Source organism: Panthera leo, chromosome C1 (assembly GCF_018350215.1).
Source record: "Panthera leo isolate Ple1 chromosome C1, P.leo_Ple1_pat1.1, whole genome shotgun sequence".
NCBI lineage: Eukaryota > Metazoa > Chordata > Mammalia > Carnivora > Felidae > Panthera > Panthera leo.
In genome coordinates this window covers 34,827,886-34,835,500 of record NC_056686.1, presented here as the reverse complement: position 1 = coordinate 34,835,500, position 7,615 = coordinate 34,827,886, and the positions used below count along the sequence as shown (strand labels likewise).

At 47.3% G+C, this 7,615-nt stretch overlaps 1 protein-coding gene across 5 annotated transcripts in view; it reads right to left on the bottom strand.

The window, feature by feature from the left end:
- RNF220 (ring finger protein 220) overlaps nucleotides 1–7,615 on the bottom strand; it is a 224,462-nt gene that overhangs the window by 84,717 nt on the left and 132,130 nt on the right. The gene's annotated exons all lie outside the window — the stretch shown is intronic.

Sequence of the window (7,615 nt, the reverse complement as noted above, 5' to 3'; positions counted from 1 at the left end):
GAAATGGAGTCATCAGGGCCTGGGAGCAGGTGTCAGCTGCCTCAGCATCAGAGGCAGAGATGGCCCGGTGGGCTGAGGTGGCCCCAGCTCCCTGCAGCATCCTGGACCCCTCACCCTGCTCTGGGTCCACCTGGATGGGGCACTACCCCAGCGTTCTCCCACCTTGTGAAACGGAAACTCCCTCATTCATTCCCGTATCTAGTAGGTCACTATGCTGAGTTCAAACCTCCTCTGAAGCTACAGACCCATCCCTCCTCCTCCTCACAGTGCCACTGCTCTGGTCAGATGCATCATCTCTTACTTGGTCCATCTAGATGGCCTCCCAAAGGCCCTGCCTTTGGTCGGCCCCTCTAGACAACCTCTCCCACTGCTCCTGGGGTGATCCTCCCTCTTCAGTGACCTCTAGTTGCCTCCAGAATGGGTCTAATTCCTTGATAGAGCATGGACATTCCTTCAAGGCTTGCACCCTTCCTTGATCTTTAACACAATTTTCCACTATTTCCCACCAAGGCTGAACAATTAGAGTCTCCCCCCCCAAATCCATGTACTATCTGCCAAGAAATTCCTTCTCCCCAAATGCTTGGTAAACATATGCTCTTTTTTAAGGACACAGCTCAGACATCTTCAGGAAGGCTTCCCTGACCTCTCAATGCATTCATCAATCACACTGTTTGATAATCGTGATTCTTTGTACAAGTGCTTCATAGAGTATAAACTTCTCTAGGGCAGGATTCATGTCTGATTCATTTCTCCATCCCCAGGAGTCTGGCTTGGTATCATGGTTTGCTGAGTGAAAGAATGAATGGAGAAGTGTTATGAAGTTTGCATTCTGCAGAGCCACTCGCTACACAAGGGTAGGGGCAGTGGCACAAGTGTAGGGGCAAGGCAGTGACGCCGGATCCCTGGGCTGAGCGAGAGATGGTGTGTCTGACCAGGGCAGTGGCACTGGGAAGGAGGGGCAGGGATGGATCAGATGGCTTCAGAGGAGGTTTGAACACAGCTTGCTGACTTGCTAGGTACAGGAGTTGAATAGGAGTTCAATTATTAATTGAATAAGTCAATGAGGATTAAATGAGATAATGTGTGTGAAAACACTCAGACTCTAAAGATACTGTTTTCATTGTTCTGTTCCCACACATATCCTGCCAGTGTCCTTCCTTTTTCTTATCTATTTGGTTACCACCACCTCTGTTCTCCGGGACCCAAACTGATGAAGGCAAGAAAGGAATCTGAAGATGCTGGAAAATCTTGAAGCTATTTTTCCTGTTTAGAAACTGCACCCGCTCCTCTAGTCACATCATGGTTCTTCCCTCTTCCGGTATCTGAGAGGTGAGAGAGGGGTGCAGAATTTTCACTGACTCAATTGGTCCTCAACTCAACCTTATATGGAAGATGCCCTTCTCTGGCCCTGGGCTCTGTGCTAGTGCTGGGGACATAGAACCATCGGACAAGTTCTTGCTCACCACAGGTTCTCACCATGTCTCAGGAGGTGATACAGTTAGCAAGTGGCTACAGCCTTTTTAAAGGCCGCCCCACTCCGGAGCCCTGAGCTCTGCTGGTGCTATCTGGGTGAGCACTAAAGAGGACAGAAGCCAGGGAGTGTGGAGGGTCCTAAATGAGCTATGACTCGGCCTGGTCTGAGGGGGCCCAGCAAGCCTCAGCTCCCACCCCAGGAACAGCCCTTCCTGGAGGGAGCTCAGGGCTGATGGAGCAGTAGGTGGGGAAGGGGGGGCTCTGCTAGAGAGGAGGCGCCCTCAGAGGAGGCAGTATGGGGCCACTTCACCACACTTCTCTGTATAGGCCCATTCTCCCTCACAAAGCACAGGTCACCCTCTTGCCTCCAAAGCAGGCAAGTGAACAGGGTCAGGGGTCTTTGGAAATTATCTGCCCAGGGCAAAGGGAATGGCATTTGATGCAGAGAAGCGAGCATCCTCAAAAGTGGGCCAAGATGCCTTGACGCCCTAGGGCCAAGTCCCTCCATCTACCACCCTGGATTGAGAGCAGTTTCAGTGGGCACAGCTCTCCCCAACTTTGCTCTGCTTTCCATGAGTCAGAGCTGTGGCCCCTCTGCCTCCCAGGCACCACCCACCTGCTCCAGCCCCAACTCCTTTTCCTTCTGGGCTAGACGGAGGTCTCCCCTGAGGTGCCCCCTGCCTCACCTACATGAGCTTGGTCTGATCCTGTGGTGCTGCCTGCCCCCCCTTCCTCCTTTTCATCTCTATATATCTGTCTAATGAACATTTCAATAAGCCGAGCACAGCTTTTTCCACTTAATAAGCAGAGTGCTGACTTCATTGCGGCTTTGCTCTTCACTTATCTGTTCAGGGCCTTAAATCACTCCTAGGAAAAAGCTTAGCAAAGGGAAACCTGGTATCCTGGCTATTGGCTGCTCCTGTCAGCACCCTTCCCTGCTGGGGCTGAGGGGATGCCCTGCTTCCACAGAAAAGCATGAAAATGCAAATAAACTCATGGTAGCCAAGAGACAGGAAGGCTAAGGCCAGAGGCCGGGGGTGTCAGAGCCACCACCTTTGAAGGAAGTTCTAGAGGCAAGTGGATATGGCACAGCACAACCAACCTGGGGTATCCTGCTCCAAACTGGGGATGAGGTGGGGTTGCAAACCAGTGAAGCTCTGTGAGGGAGACATTCTGAGAAAGGTATGTTTAATGAACATCTACTATATGCTAGGAACTATGCTAGGTGCTAAGGACAGAATGGGGAACAAAATTATCATAGGCTCTGCCCTCATGGACTTGCTTTCCAGCAGGAAACAAAAACATTCAACAAATAATTTCCTAAATAAGGTCCGTGAGGGACAATGACAGGTGTTATGGTAATAAACAATGGGGACTGGGGAAAGCTTCCCTTAGGAAATGAGGTTTAAGCTAAGGTCTGAAAAAGACTGGTTGAGACAGGTGACAGGTAACTCAGGAGAGACCGGAATAGCCCAATAACTGCTCACTTGCACCAGTTACATGTTGTGTAATTGTTATGTGTTGAGACCACATAATGTAGTGGCAAAGGACACAGACTTTGGAGTAAGACGCACCTATATATGAATTCTAGCTGTGAATTTACTAGTTGTGTGATTTTGGGGAAGTTAGTTAACCTTTCTATGTCGTCGTGTCTTCATCTGTAAAATGGGGTTAAAGCACCCACCTTGCAGGACTCTTGTAAAGGTTAAACTTGATCCTCATTGTAAAGAATGTATAAAGTACCTGGCATGTAGGACATGCTCAATAAGCAGTAGATGATACTACTAATAGTATTATCATATGCATCTATTTTCCCCCCTTAGTCTACCATGAGGTCCTTGAAAGCTTAGACAAAGTCTTACAGGTTTTGTGTCTGATTAGACAGAATGGGAAGAGATAGATATTTCACATGGTGCAAGGACTCTCCCAGAAAAGAGCACCAGGCATCCAGCCAAAGAAAGGCATGACCCATGGAGTATATGTGCATATATGGTGGGGGATGGGCCATGGGATGCTGTGTTCCAGGATCCTTCTGGATCTAGTTGGCAGGAAGACTTCAGGGCAAAAGGGCACAGACTCAATTAAATGTGAGCAAGTGCGAGGCAGCGCCTTTTGTGATAAACACATCAAAATTCCCTCTCCAGTGTTCAACTCTGCATGGTCAGCCACGGTTCTGGCAAAGGACCTGGAAATCCTTCTTCATTTAGACAGTTCCCCGAGGCTGTTGGCTAAAAGACTAAGAGAGCCGTGAATAAGATATTAAAGAAGAAGGAGAACATACTTCTCGAGGTGTCCAGCTGGAGCAGTCCTATCTGCAGGGCTCTGCTGTGTCAATCTGTCCTGTCCTAGAGAAGATCCAGGAGGTGCGAAACTTCCTTACTAGGAAAGGTTAAATGACTTACTCTCAAGTCTGCAAAGCTGAAGGCTGCTGGGGGATGTACAGGAAATCACAAACAGTGTAGAGAAGGTGATTAAAGACTTACTCATGAAATCCTGAAACCCTAGGCAAGTGGGTTTGCTTTGGAAGCTTGAGCACATTTGAGTTGAACAAAGGTGATTGGTATTTAACACAGTGGCCAGTAAACTTAAATTCATTAGCCCAAGTGGTGGGTCTAGCAGAAAACATAAATGAATCAAAAAGTATTTGGACAAATTTATGAAAGACAGTCATATATGCCTCTTTAATCAGGGTTTGTTCAGTGAATGAACCAATGAATATGAATGATCCTGGTTTTCAAGGTATTTCAATTCAATACAATAAATATTCATGGAGTACCTACTATGACAAAGCATTGTGCAGGATGTAAACCTGAACAGTTTCTATCTAGAAGCTTACACTTTTATAAGAGGATTAGAAAGAACAGTGTCAACACAGGGAGAACACAGTGAGTGCTGTAAGAAAAATGCATGAGACCATGGGCACTCACAGAAGGGAGAAATTCTGTAAGGTTTAGAAAAGGGATCAAAAAAGATTTTATGGAGAAGGTGATAAGGAAATAAAGGTATCCCAGAACAAGGAAATGACAAGTTCCAAGATTTGGAGGTGAAAAAATAAAAGAATATGTTTAAGTACTGATAATAAGCATAGTAAGAAGGGGTGGGGAGGAGGGAAATAGGGAGTGAGAGAGATACTTAGAACAGAATAGTGTCAGTCCAATAGCAAAGGAAAGTCTGCGCTGCCCTATAGGGAGTAAAAAAGCAGAGTCAGAATTCCCAAGGCAAGATCTTCCAGATCCTATGACAATCAGGCCCTGAGATGGAAAGGAGCAGACAGAGATTAGGGTAGTTTTAAATTTAAGACTCAAAATAACCGGTAGATTTCAGAGCTAAGCAGAAAGAAGTTCCTTCAGCTCAGCCCCCAGAGAGATGCAGAATGAGGTCCCATGGTTCCCCATTAGCACAGAGATTGTCTTTGCCATTTCTGGCCTCCTGGGGTTCTTAGCGAGCAAGAACATTGAGCCCAGTTGCATTGTGAGCTCCCTGGGTACTCCCTCCCTGTCCAGTAACATTTGTACAGAGGGGAACTTTGATTAAAAATGAACATTAGGAGCAGCCAGGAAGGGATAAGAGAGGAAAGGAGATATCCTAAATAGGTCCACCAGTGTGTGTGTGTGGGGGGGGGGGGGGGGGGGGCGGGTTGCAATAAAAAGAAGGTAGGTTTACCAGAGGACAGTGGCCAAATCTTAGGACACAGAAGGGAGTCATTTGTTCACTCAGGTTGTTATTAACTAGCAATTTATGGAGCATGTTGTATGTGCCAGGCACTGTACTAGATCCAAGGAAATACAGTACCTGTCTTTAAGAAGCTAAAAGTCTGGGGGCGCCTGGGTGGCTCAGTCGGTTAAGCGTCCGACTTCGGCTCAGGTCATGATCTCGCGGTCCGTGGGTTCGAGCCCCGCGTCGGGCTCTGTGCTGACAGCTCAGAGCCTGGAGCCTGTTTCAGATTCTGTGTCTTCCTCTTTCTCTGACCCTCCCCTGTTCATGCTCTCTCTCTCTCTGTCTCAAAAATAAATAAACGTTAAGAAAAAAAAATTAAAAAAAAACAGAAGCTAAAAGTCTGGTAGGGAAGAAAAACATATGGACAGATCATTAGAAAATGGTGTGGTTAGAAAAGTAAGTTCTGGGTAGGTACAAAGGGGGGAATGGTCAGCAACATTAAGGAAGGCTTTAAGGAAAGATATGTCACTTGAGCTGCATCTTGGAACATGAGTAGGAGTTCAACAGGTGGATGAAGGGATAGAGCGCATTCATGGGAGAGGGAAGGGTATGTGTAGTCAAGGAGGTAAAAATAAATTGGTATTTGCAAAGGAAGTACTTCAATATGGCTGGAATTTAGGGTATGCATGGAGGCGCCATAAGGGCTGAGACTGGGGAGATGGGTGGGGTCAGCTCATAAAGGGCTTTAAATGCTGTACTAACGAGTCTGGACTTGATCCTGTAGGCAAAAAGGAGCCATTGAAGGAGTTAAGGAAGAGGTGAGGCATGATTGGATTTGCAGTATAGAAATATCACTCTCAGGCGCCTGGGTGGCTCAGGTCACGATCTCATAGTTTGTGAGTTCCAGCCCCGCTTTGGGCTGCGTTGGGTTCTGTGCTGATAGCTCAGAGCCTGGAGCCTGCTTCAGATGCTGTGTCTCCCTCTCTCTTTGCCCCTCCCCTGCTGATGCTGCTGTCTCTCAAAAAATGAATAAATGTTAAAAAAAAAAAAAAAGAAATATCACTCTTGAAACAGTGTGGAGAAATTAAAGAATCAGAATTATTGGCAGGGAGACTGCGAAGGAGCTATGGCAAAAATCCAGGAGAAAGGATGAGAGGTCTCAGCTAGAACAATGGAACAGGGAAACAGTGGGAATAAAGAGGAAGAGATCAAACAGAGTGAAGAGGTGAGTGGGGAGGGTAAGCCGGGAAGGCCATTGCCTTCTACCTGCTTGCTGTGAAATTCCAGCCAGGACCTAGACTAGTTCTCCACCTGGCTGCATGCAAGGACCTGCTCCGTTATGGAGCATTGGGTGGCCTGGCCCCACAGGTTTGCCTCAGATGATTTCTGGGCAAAAGATAGATCTTTTTGCCATTCCATTCTCCTGTCATTTGATTCTGGGCCCCTGATCAATGCCCCACTCCTATCGCAGCCTGTTTCCTATTCTTGAATCTAACATCGAAGCGCTTCCTTCTGCACACTGAAGAAGCTATTAGGATGGTTTTTGGCTCTACAGGACAGACAGCTTTGTTGAGCATGGATAGACCAGGGAGTGTAATCTTGAGACACATGTCAGGATTCCTACTCTGCTTAGCTTGGGGCCCGATACTGTACTCAGGGAGTGAATCAGGAGAGGAGTAGGGCGAGGGAGAAGGACACTCCCTATGCAGTGATAAGAGGTTCTCACTTTTTGGCCTAAGTCTCTTCTCAGTGCCCACCAGGCTGTCAGCTCCCTACATTCTAGGCTTTGCCTCTTCAGAGACTCTTGCTCTTTGTTCTGGTAAGCCTGAGTGGACAAGGAGATCCAGCCTTCCTCATCTCCATCCTGCCTCCATTTTAGGAGCAGGGGCTGGCAGAATCTGTTTGCCCTTCCAGTTCTACGTACCACCCTTCTCCATCCTATCCTATGCCCAGGAAGCTGACCACAATGGACTGCCTCAAACAAGCTCCCTTGCCTTCAGGATTCTTACTGGGTTTGACACATAGAGGACATTAGTGAACAGGAGGAGAGAGGCAGTTGGGATAATATTATCCTGGCTCCTTCTTCCTCTACTGAAGGTCACAGCTCCTAAGCACAGCCGTAGTTGTAGCCACAGCTCTGTCTGGGATTTGGCACATGCTCCCTCAGGCCAAGGAGTGGTAACAGCTCCCCTGCTGCACTTCACCTTCTCTTTGCAAATAATCCCTTCTTCAGATGTTCCTCAGTTACACCATTTGTGGACCTCTGTTTTCCCCTAGAATTCTAATACTGCAGGCATCCTCAGATGTATCACACTAGCTAGACATATTTGTTTTAGCAAGTTCTTTTCAGTTCCATCCTACTTTGTCTATCATGGACTTTTTGGGATTGTATTAGTAAATGCCACTCCTTTCTGGGCTGATGGGCAAACTGTAGAGAAACCAAACAAATTTTATTCCATGCTGTTGGCCTGGGCAGCTTCTCATA